Raw genomic sequence first — 24,816 nt, forward strand, 5'->3', positions numbered from 1 at the left:
ACGGTGCACCCTTAGGGGACTCAGGCTGGGAACGAACAAGATCTTGGCCCCAGATAGTTGAGGTGCATAACAAAGAGATGATTTCAGTGAGTCCAGACTCTTGCATCTTCCCCTACATAGAAAGTGCTAAATTCATTAACTTGAGATGTCTGGTTCTCTTAATGAATGGTACTCTTTTGATGTTCCAACTACCTGGTCTTCGTTGCAAAAACCCCTATATATCCTGGCTCTTCCGTTACCTCTTTGGAGCCGTCCCTCAGAGCTATCTGAGAAACTGTGCTTGAAGTCCTCAGAAAGCCTGTCAAATAACACATCATTCTCAGCCTTTAGGTCGTGCTTTTTTTTTTCTTTTCTTTTCTTTTTTTTCCAGTTGCTAGCAGGGTTGGTTTCTGCAGTTTGTTTCTTCTGAGGTCTCTCTCCTTGACTTGCAGATGGCTATCTTCTCCTTGCCTTCACCTGGCTTTCCCTCTGTACCTGCCTATGTCTTCATCTCTTCTTTTATAAGGACACCAGTCAGATTGGATTAGGGCTCACTATAATGACCTCACAGGTAATTTTTTTTTTTTACATTACCTCTTTAAAGACCCCATATTCAAATGCAGTCACATTCTGAGGTACTGGGAGTCAGGATTCAACATGTGAATTTTGGGAGAGACACAATTCAACACAGAACAATTTAGGTACTCCAGATTTTAATATGAACCCCTCTTTCAATTTCAAATTTCTAAGGAGAATGTAATGTTACATTTCATTGCAGTTTGAAGTCCTAAGACTTTAAACTATCTTGCCCTGTGGACTTAGAAGTTTAAAGTCCAAAGTTTAAAGTTCTTGTTAAATTAAACCAAGGACTGTCCTCCCTAATGTGTTCTTTTGCTCAGTCCAGCGTATAAAAGTCTCCACGTCTCGGTAGAGTTAGGGCTTTGTCAGCAGCTGCAGCCTGGGCTTTCTCGAACTGTGTGTAGTTTCTTCAGGGCCTCGGGAATGATAACATCAAGAGTCTCATCTCCTTCATGTTTTTATAGAGTCCAGGGAATTAACAGGAAATGCAATTTTATAGGATCTCACACCCACCAAATTTAGAAAACATGCCAAACCACAGTCTCTAGAGCAGGAAACAATTATGTTTCCACGACCTAGAACTTAGTTTGGTAGAAGGCCGTAGTAGATACTCAACGGTACCTGGGAGATAAAGGAAAACAAATATATCCTTAGTTTCAGCTTTGACAGGATGCCAGTAGATGCCAGTTTTGCAGAATCTACAACTTGTAAAGAAAGTACCTTGGGGAAATTCTCCCAACAAGAGGTTGAACTTGGCCTTATCAATACAGCCTCCACAATGTCCATGCAGACTTATGCCTACATGCCTTTGCTAGGGCTCAGAGCCCCTTTTTAAGACCTAGTGAGCACCTCGATAGAAACTTCTATAATATTGGGTTGGCCAAAAAGTCTGTCTTATGGAAAACCCCAAACGAAGTTTTTGGCCAACCCAATACTTGACTGGGGACAAAGTCACCACAAGCTGCAATTAAAAGTCAAACGCCAGGGCTTCCCTGGTGGCGCAGTGGTTGGGAGTCCGCCTGCCGATGCAGGGGACACGGGTTCGTGCCCCGGTCCGGGAAGATCCCACATGCCGCGGAGCGGCTGGGCCCGTGAGCCATGGCCGCTGAGCCTGCGCGTCCGGAGCCTGTGCTCCACAACGAGAGAGGCCACAACAGTGAGAGGCCCGCGTACCGCAAAAAAAAAAAAAAAAAAAAAAGTCAAACGCCAAAATACTGTGCAGCCTAAACTTAAATCTCCTGTGGGTGAAGAACTTAAATGCCAGCCCAATATAGATTACTACACATCCCCAACATCTGAACTTCCTGCCCACATGTTAAAAAAGGCACACACACTAAAAAACGCCACAAAGCCCAAAGCCACGGTTCTGGCACCATCAAAAATCTCACCATACGCATACTTTCCCCACAAATTCCCTCAAAAATAAACTCATTCAACATTTATGCAGCTAATATTTTGTAACTTTTAATTTCACATTTACAGAAAAGTTATAAGAATAGTACAAAGAACTCTCGAGTGCGTGTATATTAAATATGAGACATATACTATTGCTAATGTATATATTAGTGATATGTATGTGACACCACAGACGCACACACACATCACAGATTCACCAGTTGTATTCACTTTGCCCCATTTGTTCTATAATTCTTTGTGTATGTATGTATTTTTATCTGATCCAATTTAGAATAAGTGGAAACATCAAGTCCTTTTACCCATAAGTACAGTGTCGTTTAAGTTAAGCAATCTAATGTTGATAAAACTTTATTATGTAGTTCAAATCCATATTCAACTTTTATCAACTGCCCCTTTATAGCTTTTATTCCCTTGGTTCAGAATCAAATTTAAGATCATAAATGTTTGTTTAACATTTCTTAATCTTAAAGAATCCCTCAGTTATTCTTTGTCTTTTTGCCTTTGATGTTTCTGAAGAGTACAAACCAACTATTGTGCAGAATATCTCTCAATTTGTGTTTGTCTGATGTCTCCTTATGAGTAAATCTAGGTTATACATTTTTGACAGGAACATGCCCATCATCTTTGCCACATTCTACTCATTCAAAGCAAGTCTGTAGGGACAGTCAGCACCCATGAGTAGGAGACTGTAAGAGGGCATGAATTCCAGGAGGCAGGGAATTTTGGAGGCCAACTCAGAAGTCTGTCTATACCCCTCTCTGAAATATTGTTGCTTTATAGCAGTAATAATAGCAGGCTTTCTTGCCTAGCTTCTGATTCTAGCGTTTGGCCATTTGGAGTAATATTTGTAGTGTGTCTTTCCTAAATATAGTGTTTATCCATCCCCATATAACCTAGAGTTTTTTAATTAAAAATATCTGCTCTGTTCTATTAAGTAATTTTTTGGTGTCTATTAATCTAATTATATGCCTTTTCCTTTCACTTTAATGAACTGAATTGCACTGACAGATTTCCTGATAATAAAAAGAATCCTTGCATTCTTGGAATATATTCTAGTTAGTCATAGTGTATTAGTCCTTTGCTACACTGTTGGATTTTATTTGCCAATATTTTAGTTATAATTTTTACACCTACATTTAGTACAGATGATTGTTTACAGCTTTCTTTTATGTACTCTTGCTATAAAATTTTGATATTAAACTTGAGCTGGATTTAAGGAACCATGGAGTGTTCCATCTTTTTCTGGGGTTGAAAATAGTTTAACAAAGGATAGAATCATCTGTTTTTTTAATGATTAGATAAAATTCAGCTGTGAGGCCAGCTGGTTCTGGAACCTTTTTAATGAAAGTTCTTTAATCACCTTTTCAATCTCTTCTATGGTAATTGGTCTAATCATGTTTTTTATGTATTAATTTAATTTGGGTATTTTATATTTCATCAGGAAATCTCCTATTTCTTCTACATATTTTCAAATTTGTTGCCTTGGAGTTGCAGGTATTGTTTTATAATTCTTATTTTCACATGACTATTATTATTATCATCACAAATTAAATGATCACATTCCTACTTGCTTTTCCACCCCTCCTTTTGCGATCAAAATAGACACCGAAGTCCTTCTGGGAATAAGGTAGGGGATAAATATTCGTACATGTACATAGATGCTTAAATGCATTAGTGAATCAACTGCAACACCCTGGTCCATGCCATCCAATCCCTAGCACTTAAGGGAGCACTGATAATTACTGACTGAATGAATCATCTGCTGTATTAGTGAGCTCAGGATGCCATAACAAAATACCACAGACTGGGTGGCTTAAACAAGAATTTATTTCGTACAGTTCTGGAGGCTGGGAAGTCCACGATCAAGGTACTGGACAATTCAGTTCCCTGATGAGGGCTCCCTTTCTGGCTTGCAGATGGCTGCCTTCTTGTTGTGTCCTCCCATGGCAAAGAGAGAGAGAGCAAGCTCTCTGGTATTTCTCCTTCTAAGGGCACTAATCCCATCATGATGGCCCCACTCTCCTGACCTCATCTAAACCTAATTACTGTCCAAAGGCCCCATTTCCAAATATCATTACCTTGGGGGTTAGGACTTGACTTGTGAATTTGGGAGGGGGGCACAATTCAGTCCATAGCGCCTGCTATGGTAGTACCAAATACTCATGTTGTGGGTTTAATTGTGTCCCTCAAATAGATATATTCAACTTCTAACTCTTGGTACCTGTGAATGTGACCTATTTGGAAATAGGATCTTTACAGATGTAATCAAGTTAAAATGAGGTCATAGTAGATCAAGGTGGTCTCTAACCCCCAGTGACGGGTGACCTTATAAGAAAAGGGAAACTGGGATACAGACACAGACAGGAAGAGAATACCATGTGTCCATGAAGGCAGACATTGGAGAGATCTCTGTTCTCCTTGACCATAGACCTGAATCCTTCAGTTTAATTCCTACAGATAAATAAACGCTTCTCAAATGTTACTCACATCATGTCACTTTTTTGTTAAAAAAATGACCCCAATGAGATTCCATTTTCTCTCGCTATCACTAAATTCTTGTCTATCTTGTTTTTGAGTTCCCAAACAATCATATACATTTTTTTTCACATTTTTCCTTTTCTAATTGGGTTGAACTCTTTCCTGTCCAGACATACGCCATGTCCTCTTCTGCTTTCAAGGTTTTTTCCCTTCTTGCAGTTTCCTCTACCATCCTGCTTTGTAAATGTCATGCTCCCTTTGAGGTCAAAATCAAAGTGGAAATCACACTTTTCATTCATTCTGCTGACACTTCTTATCTCCTCTCCTCTGAATTTATAGAAACGTTGGAATCAATACCTCAAAATTTTGCTCCTTATTATGTATCACTTGTTTTATCTGTGCTTATCTTGACGGCTCCTCTTTGAGGTGAACACCATTTCATACTTCTGAGGCTCCCTCAGGCCTACAGCAGTGATAAGATATGCAAGAAAGACTTTCTAATTAATTTGTAACCTCCACATGCATACTAATTTCACCCACCACGTGCATAATAAATATTGCATTTCAATATATATGCATCCATCCTGGCCAAAGACGACACTGTTCGACTTACTCCATTCATAGTGCCTCTGACCTAAATTTTTCCCCACTTGAAGAAAACGAAGAGGAAACGAAGCTTCATTTAGTCGACATGCAGAATAAGAGCTGGGACGTGAGGATGATCCAGGGGGTCATTTGCAAGTGCTCTGGTTTGAAGAAACATAGAGGTTTTTTTTTTTTCTTTATAAATTTTTTTCTTTATAAACACTTTTTTCTTTATAAATTATTTTTCTTTATAAAATTCTTTATAAATTTTTTATAATTTAACACAATAATCCATTATAGTCAGAAAGCACGATAAGGAAAGAGAAATTCTCTCCTGTCATCCACAGGACTCATTTATTGGTCCCTTTTGTCTTGACAGCTACCTCATGGGACATCTGAGCTCTCTGCCTGTTCCAGTCTCTGCCTTTGACAATTCTCTAGGGGAGTAATTCAGTATCTGGACTTTCTCTTTGCTTCTCCCCATTGACAGTCCCAATTACTGGCGGTCTCAAGTGAACCCCACGTGCCCACCTATCTTGGTTTGTGCTGCTGTAACAGAAATACCAGAGACTGGGTGGCTTATAGCAGAAATTTATTTCTTACGGTTCTAGAGGTTGGGAAACCCAGGATAAGGTGCCAGCAGATTTGGTTTGTGGTGAGGGCCCTCTTTCTTGTTTACAGATGCCTTCTCACTGTATTCTCACATAATACAGGTCACCTCTCTTTTCTATTTTTATAAGAGCACTAATCCCCTCGTGAGAGGTCCACTCATGACTTACTTCCCTCCCAGAGGCTCCACCTCCAAACACCCTCACACTGAGATTAGGGCTTCACTATGTGAATCGGGGAAGACACAGACATTCAGACTGCAGCACAGCTCTCATTTAATTTAATTGCATATACTACGACCTTCTTTCTGATTTATCTCCTAGCTTTCTCCTCTTTGCTCAACCAGCTCTGGCCACACAGTGAATTTGCTGCTCCTCAAAGAAGGCCAAGAACACATGAGTTCTCTCTGTGTAGAATGTTCTTTCTCTAGACGGACTCATGTCTCACTCCTACTTCATCCAGGTCTCTGCTCAGATGTCACACCCTCTGTTTTAAAATATAGTACATTCATAGACAATGTGAGGTATGGTAAGGCCAACAGATCAGGAAACACTGCCGTGGAAAGGGTAGTTTGCTGCTTGCAGTTGTCACGAAGAGGGGGCATGTCATACATGCTGGGCCCCCCGGGGAAACACCAGGGTCAGCCATGATACGGGGAAGGTGCTGTGGGCAAGAGCCTATACTGTGATTTCCACGGAAAAGACAGGAAAAGCAGAGTTAGGACCGGCTAGTGTGAATAATTTCAGTGAACTCTGCAACGTAGGGGCTGTCGTCAGTTGTCTGGTTCCTGGTCCTGGAATGATTAGGGCAGGTGGATAGTGGTCCAGGGTGTGAGAGCCCAGTAAAGGAGGTGATTGGGGTGTGGGCTCTGGACTGGTTGGTTTACATTTGAAACACACACATGGGAGAGCTGTTTACTATCTCTAGGAATTGGCTAACTGAGAGAGGTAGTCCCTACAGGGTCAGGAAGACCTCCAGATGTCAAATCTTCAGAATACAGAAAATAAAAGAAACAGTTACTACAATCCTCAAAGAGGCCTTCCCTGACATCCTCAGGGGGCATCCTACACTCCATCATCAGTCTCTATTCTCTTCGCCTTTATTTGTCTTCATAGCACTTCATAGAATATACCTGACGGGTATTTGTTGTATGTCTTCCTCCACCAGAATATAAACTGTATCAGAACTTATATGCCATAAGGTTACTTACTACTGTATCTCCAGTACATGCAAGGGCTTAGATCTGTTCCCAGCCCACAGTTCACGCTCAACAAATATTTGCTGAATAGATGCATAAATATGCTATAAAGAGGTCCATACATCTTGGAATATAATTTTCAGGGATAGCAGTATATGTGGATTCTGTATCACCCAAAATTACATGGACGTAAAGATGATATACTCTAGAAAAATTGCTGGATAACTGTAAAATGGCTCTAGTAATGACAGAGATTGACATACAAAGTATATATAATGCATTTGAATAAATTTTTTTCAGGAAATCTGAGAATGAAAAAGCAGTATTTCTAAATTAAACAAAACAATGATATATATTATACAATTGTCTCTGAGTTTATTATACATATGAAGCACTATTTAATACGTAATTAGCATGTGTATAACTAAATTAACATACTGAAATTTAACAATTTCATCTACGTCTGTAAAACTGTATCTATTCAAGTGGGTCAAAAAAGTATCCTTGAGAAAAGTACCTTATATTCGGGGTTGCTCTATATTCAGGCCTACAAAGTGTTCTTTCAGTCTACTTAATTTGGGATTGTGTTAATGTCAAGGCAATGTCAAAGAGTGTTTGCTAGAAAGCCATTAAAAAGAAGAGAAGACAATACTGTCCAAAGTAAATTAGTGTCAGTCATGGAAACATAAGAGATATAGAACCAATGCCATGTCTCCTTTTCTGTTCTCATCTTGGAAGAGAAAAAGAGATTGGTTCTCCTTCATGCAAAGAAGCTACAGCAGAGGGCAGCAGAAGCAGAGATCACTGGGAGAATGAACTGAAGCTTCTAAGAAGAGAATTAACTTCCCTTCAGTAATAACTATGCAAGTAATTAAAGAACTGTCCTTGAGGGCTTCCCTGGTGGCGCAGTGGTTGGGAGTCCGCCTGCCGATGCAGGGAACGCGGGTTCGTGCCCCGGTCCGGGAAGATCCCACATGCCGCGGAGCGGCTGGGCCCGTGAGCCATGGCCGCTGGGCCTGCGCGTCCAGAGCCTGTGCTCCGCAACGGGAGAGGCCACAACAGTGAGAGGCCCACGTACCGCAAAAAAAAAAAAGAAAAAAAGAATCCTCCTTGAAAGTCCTGGAGGGAAGAAAGAAGCCCCTAAAATGTCGAGTCTTGGGGGAGCCTGAAAGAATGATAGCACCACCATTCTGAGAAGAGGAGAAAGGTTTGAGAGGTGGGGTATCTGATAACTGGTCCATATATTTTGAGTCTGAAGTGATCGCAGAACATCCAAGAGGTTCTGAGAAGGGAGTGAGTTGAGCCAGACTGAAGGTTCTCAGACATAAATGCACGTTAGGATCTGTAGAAATTTCCGCGGTAGCAATCCGTCCCTCTTCCCCAGAAACTCTGATTCAGCTGATCTAGGGTGAGGCCAGGGCAGTTGTTTAAGTGACCAGGCTTAGAGCTGCAAATCTCCTGCGTAGAGACAGAGGTCAGGTTCAAGCTGTTTAGGTGGAGCAATCCGTCCTACCTTAAGGCAGTGTGGCTGATTGACAAGAACAGTGAGAGAGGACCAGACCTGGGTTTACATCCTTGCTCTGCCACTTCCTGGGTATTGGGACCTTCAACAGGTAATTAACATTTCTGAAACTCACTTCCCTTTTTTGTATAATATAGGTAACATCTTCTATCTATAAGACGGATGTGAAAAGATGGAAGTCTACTGAGTTATAGGATGTCATCAAGTGATTCTATTCTCCCTTCTCTTTTTATATTGAAGTCTTGAAAATGGTTGTTTTTTTAAACTCATTTGCATAGTTACTGATTTGTAATACGTACTTTGCTTTTAAAAATATATTGACCAAGTACATTCTTCTATACTGATCAAGTTGCATGTTCCATTTACTGGGTGCTGAAGGGGCAGTGATAGCCATAGTGCTGATTAATGGACATTGTGACTCATGGTACATGTTTAAAGATGGACAGTAATTGCTTGCATAAAACTGGAAACTATGCATAAAATTCCCGATGGACCATGGAACTTACGTTTAAATGTGCATGTATAATATACACCTGTGTTAAACATGCAGACACATACATATTCCTGTGGCCTTCATCTACGTCTATGAAGACTCATGTGTCCTTCATTTCCTTAACAAATCTTCATTTCCTTTTATACATCATGGAAATCAAAATTCTCCATCTTCCAAGTTATGTAGACTCTTTTGACAGGAGGGTAATACCACCCAAAGCAAGAGATAGATTCTGTGAGCCTTAAGAAAATAGACCCAATGAATTGAACTAGAGACAAAAATCTGAGACCTTGAAGGTAATTTGTGTTAATGATATAGTTTGCAATAGATGAATTAAACATTTAATCTGTATGTTCCCATTTTGAAATGTTTCTATTGACATCACTCCCTTGGCAAACACCCATTTTCTCTCAATAGTTAGAATTTATCAACTACAGCGTCAGTAAAAAGAGCCAAACACATGTGGCCATCAAAAACGCCTCCTCACGGTTATTCAACTATAAATAATAATCTATAAAATTATATGGTATCATTCAGTAATTGCTATGGGCTGAATGTTTGCGTCCCCCTGCCCAAATTCTTATGTTGAAATTCTAATGTCCAACGTGAGAGTGTTAGGGTCTTTGGAAGGTGTGTATGTCATGAGGATGGAGCCTTCATGAATGGGATTAGTGCCTTTATAAAAGAGACGCCCCAGATCTCCCTAGTCCCTTCCCCTATGTGAAGACCCAGTGAGAAGATGACCATTTATGACCTGGGGAGCAGGCCTTCACCAAACATAGACCTGACCACACAAGCACCCTCACTTCAGACTTCCAGCCTCCAGAACAGTGAGAGATAAATTTCTGTTGTTTATAAGCTACCCAGTCTACCGTGTTTTGTTATAATGGCCAGAATGGACTAAAACAGTAACAGTCATAGTCATTATTATTGTGGTTTTTAATTTGACCTCCAGCTCTACAGCTTTTATTTTCACTGTCTTGAGTTCCAAAGAAACACAGCTAGAAACACAGATTCATATAAAATTGATTTACTAAGAGAATGCAACTGAGAGGTGCTTCTTCACCGGCCTCTCATACCTCTGTATGTTTTATGAGCACAGGTACTGTCTGCCTTTGTTCTGAGCTATCTTTTCAAGGTTATTTATATAACAAAGGTTATTTATATAACAAGGTTATTTATATTGGAAGCTAGAGATAGTGTCTCCCTGACAGTAAAAGATTGGTTTGTTTATCCTGTAGCAAATTAAAGATAACATCTCCTTCCAGGACAAAGGAACTGATTCCATATACTGTTCTTAGAGCTGAACGTATACTTGGTAATGATGCTTTTCATGCTTATATTATGAATGCTCACAAGTGCCACAGCAGATTCTCCTGATAGCAGAAAACCGCACGTGGACACATTCTGGTGCACTGGGGACCTCACAACTAATGATTCCCTTGAGCTACAGATCTTTGCAGCTAGTGATTTTGATGATTTGAGTCTCTGGCCAAGGAATGTAGCCTCCACTTGGAGATGACCTTTAGTCTTCTGGACTTGTTGCCTCTCTGATAGAACAGCTAAGTCCACCCCTTTTGAACAGCTATCAGCCTGCTACTGGGATCTTGTCAAAACTGAACGCGGAACCAATGGAGGTCTTGTGATTCTCTGCCTACTCTTCTAATTTGAGGTAAGACAACACGGAACTCAGTGACTGACAAGGTGGAAAGGGTTAAGCAAGTCTCACTTTCAAATGAAAATGCAGAATGCAGCCAGCCTGACGCCAGGCGATCCCTTCAAAGCAAGGACTAGGCTCAATTATTCCATCTGAACTAGGAACCCAAGGCCTGCCAGAAGGCCACTTCGTACTGCCAACAACAAATTAAACAACACTTTCTTTCCAGGCGTGCCATCGATGCCCTTAGGATTGTATTTACATGGAAAGTGGATATTAACATTCCTCCCTCCCAGAAAATACAGTGATTTATGTTTATTCGTAAGAGATCTCTAAGTGTTTAGAAGACATCACGAATTGATGGTATGGCCCTCAGAAAAGAAAAGAGATCTTTCTAAATTAAGACTGCCCTTTGTTATTCAGGAGAGCTTTTCAGAGGGAAAACTAAGTCATGATTTATGTGTGCCTGAAAGTGTTATTCGTTCAACAGGAGTCATCCAGCTAGAAAAGGCAGGACAAAATTTGTCCCTGACTGTAGCGAAAGGGATAGGATTGATGGCATCGCCTTGGTCCTTGGAGTACTGAGATCACTTTTTAAAAGATGCATGAAACATCATCAGTGTTTTTTGGAGAACTATGGGGAAGAGAAGAAATGCTCAAAGCACATGACCACATATGTTTTTAATTTTCCCAAAGAAGAAAGTAGATTATTTTGCTCTTAATAGCAATCTTGAGGAAAATTGTAAAATTAATGTCTTAGAAATAATGATCTGTGAGGCAATCTTCAGAAGAAGAAATGGTGATCGCCAAGCCAGCATGTGTTAATTTAAAATGTTGTATAAAATTATTACATTTTCTTTCTCTGAAAGGATTACTAGACCGGCACAACAGAAAGTGAAACATGTGATGATTCTGGAATTCAGCAAGCCATTTGACATGACATCCAGTGGACAGGCTGGGGAAATTGGGGCTGGGTAAGTTTATAACTGAGTATATTCAAAACTGATTTATCAGTGGTTGCTAGGGACTTCCCTGGTGTTCCAGTGGTTAAGACTCCACGCTTCCAATGTAGGGGACGCAGGTTCGATCCCTGGTTGGGGCACTAAGATCCCACATACCCCATGGTGTGGTCAAAAACAAAACACAAGTTGTTGCTAAACGTACCGATTGATTTCCTTGGCCTCATCTGGCTCATGATTTTAAGCAATAGGATGCTTATAAAATTGGTGGTGACATGAAGCTGTGAGTGGTGAAATATGTGTTGAATGACAGAATATGGTCCAAAAAGGATCCCTTAGGCCACACTTTATATTTAGGGTGGATAAATGTAAGGTCAGGAACTTGAATCCAAATATAAAATTGATGAGACCAGGCTTAACAGGAGTATGTGTGAAAAGGGTTTTTAAAACTCTTTAGATCAAAGTTGAGAATAAGTTCAAAATGAGGCAGCAGTGCAATGGAACTTTCCGAAAGTCTACTAGGCTATTGTCATAAAAGTGTTATAGATCAAAGAGAGAATGGCATTGGTTAGATATATTCGGAATATCAAGTTTATCTCACCCCCAGTAATTTCATAACACCCACTCAAATGGGGTATCTCCTCAGAAATTTTAGAAACAAGAGTCTTCACAAATCAATGGAGAACTCCAAAGGCAAGAGAAATTCCAAAGTGAAGGAATGTATCTTGGCAATCTCCTTGATAAATGATGATGGTTTGAGGATCTGGAATGTCATCATCAAAGACCAGTTGTTGATATGCTAGGATGAGATCAAATTTCACAAAGACCTGCTCACTCCCCCGCTTCCCCGCCCCCTGCCTGTGAAATCCACAGAAAGTTGCTGACCTGACTGCAAGCAGTGCAAAGGGTAGGGGCTGTGTAAGCGCTTCACAGACAGCGCACTTGAACTCATTATGACTTCCTTTTCCATTTGGCACTATTGGCGCGTACGCAAAAGACTCGAGAACATAGTTATGTTTACTCCTCTGCAAAATTTTCCTTTTTTTTTGTTTTTTCCACCTCTCAGAGCGATTATTCTCAAAGCCAGATCCATAGACCATTTGTTCTTCAAGAACATGAAAGTGGATCTGTGGTCAAACAAGTGAGCGCACTTAGTTGGAATTTTTTATTTTTAAATTGAAGTTCCACTTGTTATCAAGTAACAAAAACACAATGTTTAAAAATCAGGTGCTTCTACAGGCTTAAACAAAAATAGGCATATCTCATCTTAGTTTTCCTCATACCCAATACCCTTTACATGAGACCCGATTTTTATTATTTTTCACATCTCTAGAAGCTTTTAGGAACTTTTTGTTCCCTGAACTTTGAAACTTCGTGTTGTTGTGCTAAACTGTGTGTGCGTTCCCAACTAATACACATTCTACTTTACAGCTTCCAGTAGTTTGATGCCATCTCTTGTTTGCTCTTTACTTCTTTCCTATTTCCTGTTTTCTTTGTCCTTGTGGCTTCTTTTTTAAAAATCCCTCTAACTGACATTTTATCAGCAGTTAATGACAGAGCAGGTGTAAGTATATGTGTGTTTAATCCACTAGGTTTTCTCAATGTTTTCTTTACTGTAGGACTTCTAAGAACCTAAAATATGCTCAAATTCTTTTTGAATATCTGCGAAGGGGATATCCCGTACAGTATTTTTACATTAGTTGATGTTGCTGCGGTAACAAACAACCCTTGAATTTCAGCAGTTTGCAATACAACAAAGATCTATTTTTTATGATACATGTCACTAGTTGCAGGTCATCATGGCTCTGATCCACATGCCTACTCATTCCAGGACTCAGGCTGAAAGAACAGCCCTGACGTAGAACATGCTATTCTTGTAGGAGATATGACAGCAAGAAGGCTGGTGGAAACTTCCAAGGCGTCTTAGAACTTCTGCTTGGAAGTTCATATTCCATTGGCCAAAACATGCCACACGCTGAGCCCAAAGGCTGTAGGGCAAGGGATATCTATCTCTCCGACAGAAGGCACAGTGCCTCACACGGTGATTGGCAGGGATGCAAGATTCTCTTACAAGGAAGGGGAGAGTAGACAACTGAGCACAAGAGCATCTAGCAATGATCACAAACGTGTTTGACCATGGAACCCCTTTTTTTTAAATAATGGCTGCTAACATTTCATAGCATTCATGTTTCAGGGAACATGATTTGGGAAAATGTTTTCTATGAGCACGAAGTATATTGATAACGAAGTAGAGTGATGTCATGGGAAAAATCTCAGAGTTTGAAAGCCAGTCTTCATTCCAAACAATGGGTCTATCGCTTGCTTAATTATGTGGCTTTGGGAAAGTTAATCTCTCTGAGGGTCTTTCCTTATTTGTAAAATGGGCATAATAACACACTTTCTTCAGGATTAGATATAATGTATGTAAAGGGTCTAGCATGTCATACTCTGCCATTAATAAATATTTACTGAATGAATGAATGAACAGATGAATGAATTAATAAATCAATAAAAGATATTAAGTAAAATGGTGTAATGGCTCAGTTCAGTTGAATTTGGGCTCTTCAGTGTATCAGAAGCCTGAAATGCGAGGGCCATTATTTGGGTCACCTGTTGGTGAATCACAGTAATTAGACTGTTTCAGTGGTGTGAATGCTTTTAACACAATCTTTTCCCAAGAAAACTCTGCATTGTTCTTCTTGCCAAATTTATATCTTAAATTGATATTTTATATCTTATAAAATTTATATCTTATCTTGAATCTGCAAGCAGAATATAAGTATAGACAGTTTCCTGCATAATCGGAAGGAAGTAGGTCTAAACTGATCCAAAGATAACCAGGGGGCAGGCATTTCCTGTGTTCCTGTGTCATACCGTGGGCAAGTGTTCTCAGCTATATGCTGTGGACATTTAGATGGTCTTTCTTCAATTCTGAGCCAACTTGTGAAACATGTTTACTAAGTTTTGGTTCATTTTTGGGGACAGTTGTAAATAATAAATTTCCCCCATCAAGAGATAGCTTGGGTGGGCTTCCCTGGTGGTGCAGTGGTTGAGAGTCCGCCTGCCGATGCAGGGGACACAGGCTTGTGCCCCGGTCCAGGAAGATCCCACATGCCACGGAGCGGCTGGGCCCGTGAGCCATGGCCACTGAGCCTGCGCGTCCGGAGCCTGTGCTCCGCAACGGGAGAGGCCACAACAGTGAGAGGCCCGCGTACCGCAAAAAAAAAAAAAAAAAAAAGAGAGATAGCTTTGGAGAAGTTCAGCATGAAGTCCAGATACAAAGATATATCCCATAATATAACACCTAAAAAGTTCTTTTGCCTCAATAAAAATATCAAATGAGAAGGACAATCCTGTAACTAAATGAAATACAATCTAGGATGAAATAAGAACTAAAACAAAACAAAAAAACAAACAAAAAATCACTAAGTACCAGTACAGAAACAGACAGTTTGGCTGCAGAATATAATTAGAATTGCCTTTCCAAACTCACTGATTCTTTTTATCAGATGTTTGACTCTGAATAATTACCAGTCACGTTGGTGAGAAACGTACCTTTAATTACTCCAGAAGTCTTTCAAATGCCCCAGTTTTTGGTTTCGTTTTGTTTTCAATTAATTAATTAATTTATTTTTTTGGCTGCGTTGGGTCTTCACTGCTGCACATGGGCTTTCTCTAGTTGCCACGAGTGGAGGCTACTCTTTGCTGCGGTGTGTGTGCTTCTCATTGCCGTGGCTTCTCTTGTGGTGGAGCACGGGCTCCAGGCACATGGGCTTCAGTAGTTGTGGCACACAGTTTGGTTGCTCCGTGGCATGTGGGATCTTCCCGGACCAGGGCTCGAACCCGTGTCCCCTGCATTGGCAGGCGGATTCTTAACCACTGCACCACCAGGTTAGTCCCAAATGCCCCAGTTTTAAATGGTGAACCAATGGTGAGAAATTGTGTTGTGGGAAAACTTTGCACTTCACAAATTGTCACCAACACAGCATCTGGTTGAGAACTTTCTATTCTGTTTTCTTCCAGACAGAACGAGAGCCTTTGCTCTGCATGGCTTGCAGAAAGATGACTAACTCCACATTCATCCAGATGCCCTGTGTGGTTACTTACAGTACAAGGTGTGCTAGGGCTCTCTGGAATAAATCACATTCATTTGCTAAGGAGTAGTTCCCCTCCCAAACTCATTCTTATTATGATTAAGATTTCCTTGCGTGGGGGGAGGGAAGGGTGGTCACAGAGACAGTAAGTGTTGGATAAAAGTATTGCTTTATTGAGGCAGAATTGTTCTGGCCTAACTTCACAAATCATGGAGGCATGCCGCCCAGAAACTCAAAAGGATTGAGAAATGATGATGTTTAATCACACGTTCCTTAGTTCATGTATATAATAGGTCCTTCCACCTTAAATGATTTGAAATAGAAAAAAACTTTGAATGGGGTTTGCACTTATGAAAGATTTTCAAAGTGCTCTGTATCACTCCATAGGGAAAAAATTGGTAGCCGTGATATGAAAATATTCCCCGAAAATCCAATTCCAAAGCGATCTTGTTCTCCCAAATTGCCTCTGAAAGCTCTTCTATAACGGATGAAAACGATGCAGAGTGATCCACTAAACTTACAGGCAGAAGAACTGGCTTTTTGAAAAAGAATAAGTGAGGGAAACTTTGCAGACTTTGAGAACACAGGAAGGTGTTTTTCAGGGCAAGCTATGTGATATTGTAAAATAGAGGTTCCACTGGTGAATCGGGCAGGGATGCGGCAGTTTTCAAAGCTCTGTGAGTACAGTCAATTGAATCTATTAGAATACTCCTTGAAGTCCATTTGGAGACTCCATCCTCCTGTCATTGCCTGACTAATCCTTCATTGCACCTTTTTGTCAAATGGAAAAAATAATCTGAGTTTACATCGAAGCAAAGGGGCTGGAAAGACTTAGGTGGGAAATAATGGTTTGTAGCTTATCCTTCATCAGAGGACCTCAAATGCTTTTCTACATGATCTTTTTTTTTTCATCTTTCCCCGAGTTCTTGCCTGGATTAAGATAATAGGTACTTAATAGTTATGGAACTAGTGGTCCAGGCTTGACCTAGTATCTGATGAGGAGGAAACAGTTAGCACACAGTGGAATGAAGATCAAATTACAATGCCTTTTGTAAGAATAGAAACAACCTTTGTTTTATGATAAACCTGTTTCCATTACTGTATTTCATCTCCCTCTACATTCATGAAAACGATTTATAAGGGCTAAAAATTGCAAGTGTAAATGTTCAGAGGACCTCAATGCCCACTGATGTTCAGAGTCCTGAAGAGAGATTGTCTTGTGCTTCTTCAGATGCCCATCTAAATGTCTCAGAGAGAAAATTACCCAAAAATTATAAACTTTAAATCTCTCCCCTAATAAAGGAACTCTTTGGATCAGGGGTGATTATCCACCCAAATTTAGGCTTATGTACAATTTGGTTTTAATATATATCTCAAGCGTCACATCTTTTCTTAAGCCATGTGTCCAAAACTTTAACAAAGGAATATTCTTTGGAGGTAAGTTTTGGACTTACGCTTAGTGTAGAATGTAGCACCAGGACCATATTCGCAAAAGCACAGAGTTACATTTGAGAAACCGAATATGCAAATGGACTATGGCTGGGTCATATGTAAAAAAAGAACTCTGACCCAGAACCTGCCCCAGAAACCAGCCCCCTTATCTACAATCAACAGCCCAGGAAGCCAGCCTGCTAGGCGTAAGACTTACAGGAGGCCCGACTGCCATCACCAGTAACAATCCAGGAAGCTGAACAATAACTTCTGTAACATTCAACCCCAAAGGGCCAAGACCTAATTAGTAATTGAGTTTTTCTAACTTTTGTTCCCACTTCCAACTTCAGACCAACTAGAGAAAGCCAATATGCAATCACATAGAATGTCCTGCTTCTGTTAACCCACCTACGGCTTCCCCATGACAACAGCGCCCACTCAGGACATACCTGAACCTTCCTTTCAGTCCACAGTAAAGCTTTTCCACTCCTCTGCCTGCTTTTGAGTACCTGCCAAATGCAAGTAATGACGGCTGACTCCTTTGTAGCAAGCTCTGAATAAATAAGCTTTGCTTTTCTCATTTGGTTGGTCTTTATTTCCACACTTCTAACTTCAAAGAGGCGTATGACAACTTGGTCAAGATGTCTGCGGCTACTGAATGTGGTAAGAATGAGAAAGTCAAAGGAAGATTGAAGTGTTTTACTGCAGAAATTATCAAATATTTAGAGCTGACAATGCAAGAACTAAAGAACTAGCACTGCTTTTTCGATGATTTGCTTTTCACTCACAAGCCTGATTGAACCAGGTCAGGATAACAGGGCATTGTCTAGAAGAGACGAAGTTGTTAGATTTAAAACAGCAACACGTGTACGCCATGCGAGACAGGCAACTGTAGTTGACAGTTTCCTCCAGGAATGTACAATTAAAAAGAAATCTGTTGCCAGAACAGAACAGCTGGAATATGAACATAAGAGTTTTAAATTTCATCCTTAGGCCTGTGATATTAGTAAACCGGGAAAGTGACAGGCTTCTCTGTCTATTTTATATTGAACTTCCCAAACAGGATTAAAGAACTGAGGTTATAATAATAAAAAGATAAGAGAAATGAAAATCAAAGGATGTTCAAAACAATGATTATATGAGTCTAATAATCTGAATGTATTTCTTTCACCAAGAAGCCTGTGATTAGCTGTTGTATTCTAGGATGAGAGGTCACAGTGAAAAGTCTATCACTGTACAATACTTCAGGGAAGAAAGACATGAGATTATTTTACTTTGGATCGAAATAATTACATTCACTCCCAGTTATTAAGTAGGATGAATTAATTATTGAAATCCGTTTGTCTATTGTCAGTTATAAAGGCCCACTCTGTGCCAGCAATGTGCTGCGAGCTGGAGCTGGAAATGGGCGTGAAAATAAATACTTATAGATACAACACGATATGTACAAGTGTCCATGTGACAACGCTTGGCAGCTCTCAATATGTGGTTTGGTTGCTCAATGACTGAATGGCTGCAGAACAGAGCGTAAAAGGATGAGAGAGACCTCCCAACTGCACCGGGTCAAGGAGTCTTTGTTAGTGAAGTACCGTAAGGCTGCATTTGTACTGCTGCCTTTTCATCAAAGTGGCCCACCCTTTTTTTGGGTGTTCGGGCATATGCTGCTTTGATTTCTGATCCCTACCTTGCAGTTGAAACACACCCTGATAGCCCATCAACAGCTAATTGTACCAGGTGCCTGTGCCGCGAGCTGAAGCATCCGTATGCCAGCCGGGCACCAGGTGAACCACCTCTGAGCCCCTGTACTCTGTACTCATCTTCTCTTGCTGCCATAATAACTTACCACAGCTTCAGACAACAGCCATTTATTATCTCACAGTTCGGTAGGCAGAAGTCCCAGAGCAGTGGGACTCAGGGCTTCCTGCATGGATCTCACTGCACTGAAATTAAGATGTCAGCAGGGCCACATGCCAGGTCCCTGTTTCTTAACTGGTTGTGGGCTGGAGCAACCCCGGCAAGTAGGGCCGCCTAATTTCCCAACTTCATGGTCCCTTTGCTCCATGGTCAAAGCCGCCAGCAAACACAGGTCAAGTCCTTCCCCTGCTTCCGCATCTTTTCTCCTTCCTCTTCCTCTGGTGCATCTTTGCCACTTCTGCCTCCCTCTTCCACTTTTAAAAGCCCACGTGATTACATTGGGCCCACCTGATAATCTAGGATAATATATTTTAAGATCTGTAAACTTCATCTCATTTGCAAAGTCCCTTTTGCCCTGTGGGGTAATGTATATGAAATTTCCAGGGATTAGGGCATGGACATCTTTGGGGGACCATTATTCTGCCTACCACCCTCCCCTGAAACCTCCACAATATAGTTGTCCCACACCTGTATAGAGTGGCAGCAAGCCAACGACATGAAAGCCTTTCTTTTAGATGAACCAAGATAAAGTACTTTCTTAAAGTTCTGGTTGTCATCTAAAAAAGGCAAAGCTGTTTTTCCAGTTTACTGTGAAGCTCCTATATACATTCCATTTAGGGAAGAAATGAAACCTTGGGTGATGTTGGCTTCTATTCACAGTCCTGTGTATCTTTGCAAAAGTTCTCCAGTAATTCTGAGCCTATCTGTAATCTAAGCTTATATCTACTTCTAGCAGGCTCAATGGATAGACTGATACAATATAAAAGGTCACATTTGAGCTGTGTCTTAAAAAGAAAGTAGGAAGTTTGGAGGTGGAATAACATTATTGAGGCCCTTTATATGTTAAGAACTATGATATATATATCCCTTGAACAACACGGATTGAATTGCACAGGTCCACCTACATGTGAATTTTTTTCAATAGTAAATACTACAGTACTACCCCATCATTGGTTGGTTGAATCCGAGGGTACTGTGGATATGCTGGAACTCCGTATACAGAGGGCTGACTATAAGTTATATGCGAATTTTCGAATTCACACATATGATTATGGAAGCCAGCAAGTCCCAAATCTGCAGGGTGTGCCAACAGGCTTGAGACCCAGGGAAGAACCAACGTTGCAGTTCAGATCTGCAAATCAGTTAGCAAAATTCCTTTTGGCCAAGTATTTGGGGACTGTGGCCCAGCCAAGCGGACACATAACATTTTAACCGTATCAGGCAAGTTATCAACTATTTGTATTTCATCGATATCAAGGGTCCCCTCATACTTGTGTTTTGTGATTGTTTTTTGATGGGTGTTCGGTGAAGAGGGGGGAGCTCACAATATCCAATTAAACTTCTTCATAGCATTCTGGAAAAAAGAAGTCCATTTTTTTACTCCAAAATTTCCAGGTGAATCTAGCACTAAAATTTTTTAAAAAAAGCAAAAGAAAAATTATAAAAGTACTATAAGAAAACATGGGTGAATTTTTATATATTATTAACAATGTTATATAATACTTCCTAAGTCCCCAAAGGTTGACAACTCTGACTATATTAAAAAAGAAAAGACAAAAGTTGAGAAAAAACTTTCAATACATATGTCTAACAAAAGTCTTATTTCCTTAATGTCCTCAGAACTATAAGCCAGGAAGAAAATGTCAATAATTACATAGAAAATTGTGCAAAAACCTTGACCAGTCTTCAGCAAACATCTTGACCAGTCTTCAGCAAACTAAGAAAGCTTCAACTTAAATCCTTCTAAGAAGAGAACATTTTTCGCATATCAAAGTAACCAAAATCAAAGTTTGATGAGACATTGCATGTGGAGGAAATGTGAAACAGAACGAATGCATTGCTGCTCTGAGTGTATATTGTTACAGCTTTATGGAGGTCAACTTGAAAATATCCAATAAAGTGCAAAACGCATATTGCTTTGACTCAGCAGTTCTATTGCTTGGAAGTTATCCTATATATAGTGTCTCACATGTTCACAAAGACATATGCAGAAGAGTATTTATTACAGCAACTGCTTGCAAGAGCAAAATGTTTAAAAACAACATAATGTACATTAATAAATATTTGTTAAGTCAACTACAGTCCACCCACACAATAAAATACTAGCAGATGTTTTTAAAAGCCATCTCTATATGGACTAAAATGGGGTCATTTCTAAAATACAGTAACAAGTGAAAAAAGCAAGATGTAGAAAAGTACATACAGTATGCTTCTGTGTATGTAAATTAAAGGGGGGATAAAATATACGGTATAGGTCTGTAGAAGGACGCTCAAAACTCTGGATAAAGCAATGAGAAACCAAGGACTGTGGGACAAAATGGGAGGAAAACAACTTCTCACTACTGCATATTACTTCATACCTTTTAAAACTGTGCACCTTGTGTATACATCACCTCTTCTAAATGAATAAATAAATTCAAGGTGATTGGAAATTCTATGGGCAGAGAATTTACAAAATCAAATTGTTTACAAAAGAAATGTTATTAGAGCAACAGGAGCCACTGATGATAAGATTGTCTATTCTGTTCATAGCATTCTTGGATAACTAAAGACTGCATATAAGAAGTCTTCATATGCCTATATGTGTATATATATTTGATATAAAAAAACTTGAAGAAAGAGGGTCAAGCCAGACATTGCAATTTCTGGACCAAGAAGTATGGGAATGATTTATGATTCATTTTTTCAACAATGAACTGAACACAATTATATGTCAAGCAATAGGAACGATAATATAACGAAGAAAAAAATCCTTATTTCCTGCACTCAAGCCACTTAAAACTTAATAGACTAATGGGTCCAAGATAACAAGAAAGACAAAAAAATTAATGAGAAGCACGGTTTAAAATAACTTGCGGTGGCTCAACTAACACTAAAAGGTTATTGTAGAGAAGTCTTTCAGAAATTAAAATCTTGACCCTCTCTGATTTTCAAGACCTTAGTACTCACTGGTAAAGAACCAACTCTTCCAATTTCAAGTGAAGTTCTCAGCTACGACCAATGGCTCTCGCTGCCCATGATCACCCACGTAGTTTCCATTTCCCTTAGCTGGGAATATTCTGTGCTGACTTAGCACATAACATGGATGTGCAGCTGTCAAACAGCCAGCAACTCAGCCCCAGGGCCCAGGAGGTCTTGTCAGGCTGCAGGATGGGGGAATGGATTCTATAAATAGTGCGCAAAATGCTTCAGGAAATACTTTGTAATCACTATCAGGAACATCTCCGTAGCTCCAAAGGATTAAAGAAAGCAACAATTGACTAAAGATATTCTGATATGTAATGCAAATATGGAGAACATTCCACACATTCTAGTTTATCTTTATGTATAATCCACCCTTTTCCAGGATTTTTAATTTGGTAGAGAAAAAAAAAAAGCTCTAAAAACAATGCTTCCAAATGTACATTTTTGGGGGTACCTTCTACATTGACTTACACTTTCCACTGACTTACATATATTCTGTTTACAGTTGACACTTAGTAAAAACTTCAACTTTGGTTTAAAACTGGATTGTAAGAAAGTGCCGTCAACACTTCATTTAAAAGTTGAGGTTCTTTTCCAAAAACTCAAAGAAGATTCAAACACAATCATCTCAGATGTGTAGATAAGGGATCGGCAATGTGTGGCTTGGGAGCCATATCTAGCCCACAGCCTGATTTTGTAAATAAAGTTCTTCTGGAACATAGCCACTATCAGTTGCTTACATGTTGCCCATGGTGGCTTTCACACTGTAACAGCCAAGTGGAGTAGTTGCTTTAGAGACCATATGACCAAAGCCTGAGATATTTACTGTCTGGTCCTTTTCAGAAAAAGTGTGCTGACCCCTGATTGAGACTCATGGAGTTAGAGCCTGAAATAGCCAGAAGAAATTTTGATTCTTGGCTATGGGACTGCATCGGCGATAATTAAGATTCTCACTCTGATAATAGCTAGGACTCTGAAGCTAGAGAGGCTTGGGTTTCAATCCTTGGTCTATCATGCTTTTGCATATTAATCAAGTTACTTGTTCTCTTGGTTCATATTTTCTCATCTGTAATACAAGGGTAATAACACACATCTGCAAGATTATTGTGAGAATTATAAAGAGATGCCATTTATAATAACCATGGGGCAAGGTAAAGAAGCCAATGGATAAGAATCCAACTATCTCGGACTTCCCTGGTGGCGCAGTGTTTAAGAATCCACCTGCCAATGCAGGAGACACGGGTTCGATCCTGGGTCCGGGAAGATCCCACATGCCACGGAGCAACTAAGCCCATACACCACAACTACTGAGCCTGCGCTCTACAGCCCAAGAGCCACAACTACTGAAGCCTGTGTGCCTAAAGCCCGTGCTCTGCAACAAGAGAAGCCACCGCAATGAGAAGACCAATAACAGTAACGAAGAGTAGCCCCTGCTCACCACAACTAGAGAAAGCCTGTGTGCAGCAACGAAGACCCAACGCAGCCAATAAATAAATATAAAATTTTAAAAATAAATAAATTTTTAAAAAAAGAATCCAACTATCTCAAAGAATGCACCTTTCTGTGTGTTCAAGAATTTATTGGGGACTTCCCTGGTGGCGCAGTGGTTGAGAATCTCCTGCCAATGCAGTGGACATGTGTTCGATCCCTGATCCAGGAAGATCCCACATGCCGCGGAGCAATTAAGCCCGTGTGCCACAACTACTGAGCCCGTGTGCCACAACTACTGAAGCTGGTGCGCCTACAGCCAGTGTTCCACAAGAGAAGCCACTGCAATGAGAAGACCATGCACAGCAACGAAGAGTAGCCCCTGCTCACCGCAACTAGAGAAAGCCCGTGTGCAGCAATGAAGACCCAACGTAGCGAATAAATAAATAAATTTATTAAAAAAAATAATCTATTGGGCTTAAGACAACAAGCATTTTATTACATCACAGTTTTGTGGTTAAGAGAGTCAGGCAGAGCTTAGCTGAGTGATTCCATTGTTCCATATGGGATTGACTGGATGGGCTGGTCTGGAGGTTTCAGATAGCTTCACTCCCACGTGACTTGGTAGGGTAGCTAAAAAGGCTGGGCTCAGGTCGGACTGCCTACTGGAAAACTTACATGTGGCCTATCTACCCTGGCAGTCCCAGTGTGGGTGGACTTCTTAGAGGGCAGCTCAGGGCTACAGAGAGTATGTTCCAGAGACAAAAGCCGAAACAGCAAGACTTCTTATGACCCAGCCTGGGGAGTCACAGAGTGTCACTCCTCTAAGGCCAGACTTTACTGGGAGGACTCATGGAGAATTTATGGCCATCATTAATCTACCATGCCCTATTTTATATACATAAAATAATTTCACTAAAATCTACCACCAAAGCAACAAGAATCGGATTCAACCAAAGAACTGGGGGATTTAGGGTTGCATGACGCTGGTTTACATTAGTTTGCCAATTTTCTACAAATGTTTTGGCAGCATTGAAACACAACCTGTCCATTCTAACAACCAAAGAGGTTGGCATTCTCAATACCCCTATTTTTATTTTCTAGAATTTACCAGATAGCTGAGCTACCGTGTTTTCTTTACACTTATAAAATGAGCAAAAAAAAGGTGTTTTCCTCTTCCCAAGGAAATAAGTACAGTGTACCTGAAAATATGAAGGATTTTAGCCATATTTGAGAAGTATTTTGAGCAATTTGAAATGAAAAGTGGTAGCCGTCTACTATCTTTTTTCCTTCCTTGAATGTGGAAATGTAATTTGTACTTAATTTTCAAATCCATTTTTATTCCAGATGTATTAGGAGAGGAAAAAACCCGTGATGGTGAGGAATTCAGTAATATATCATTGAGCAGATCCAAGTGGGTGGTTCTTCCAAGAAATGCAGTGAAACTAAATCAGAAAAGTGAAGATCAGTCCATGGGCTGAACAGATGTTAGACCCACAGTAGACACACA

The 24,816-nt window shown here is 40.2% G+C and overlaps 1 protein-coding gene and 1 long non-coding RNA gene across 3 annotated transcripts in view; one reads left to right on the forward strand and one right to left on the reverse strand.

The window, feature by feature from the left end:
* Nucleotides 1–24,816, reverse strand: part of PROSER1 (proline and serine rich 1) — a 146,058-nt gene that overhangs the window by 117,070 nt on the left and 4,172 nt on the right. The gene's annotated exons all lie outside the window — the stretch shown is intronic.
* Nucleotides 10,431–20,756, forward strand: LOC141277030 (uncharacterized). 2 transcript variants are annotated; one of them, XR_012327598.1, is made up of 3 exons: nt 10,431–10,531; nt 11,386–11,490; nt 20,535–20,756. It is a non-coding gene; the product is annotated as an uncharacterized lncRNA (long non-coding RNA). The 2 variants fall into 2 exon arrangements; XR_012327599.1 differs by lacking the exon at nt 20,535–20,756 and adding an exon at nt 15,499–15,638.

Source organism: Tursiops truncatus, chromosome 18 (assembly GCF_011762595.2).
Source record: "Tursiops truncatus isolate mTurTru1 chromosome 18, mTurTru1.mat.Y, whole genome shotgun sequence".
Taxonomy (NCBI): domain Eukaryota; kingdom Metazoa; phylum Chordata; class Mammalia; order Artiodactyla; family Delphinidae; genus Tursiops; species Tursiops truncatus.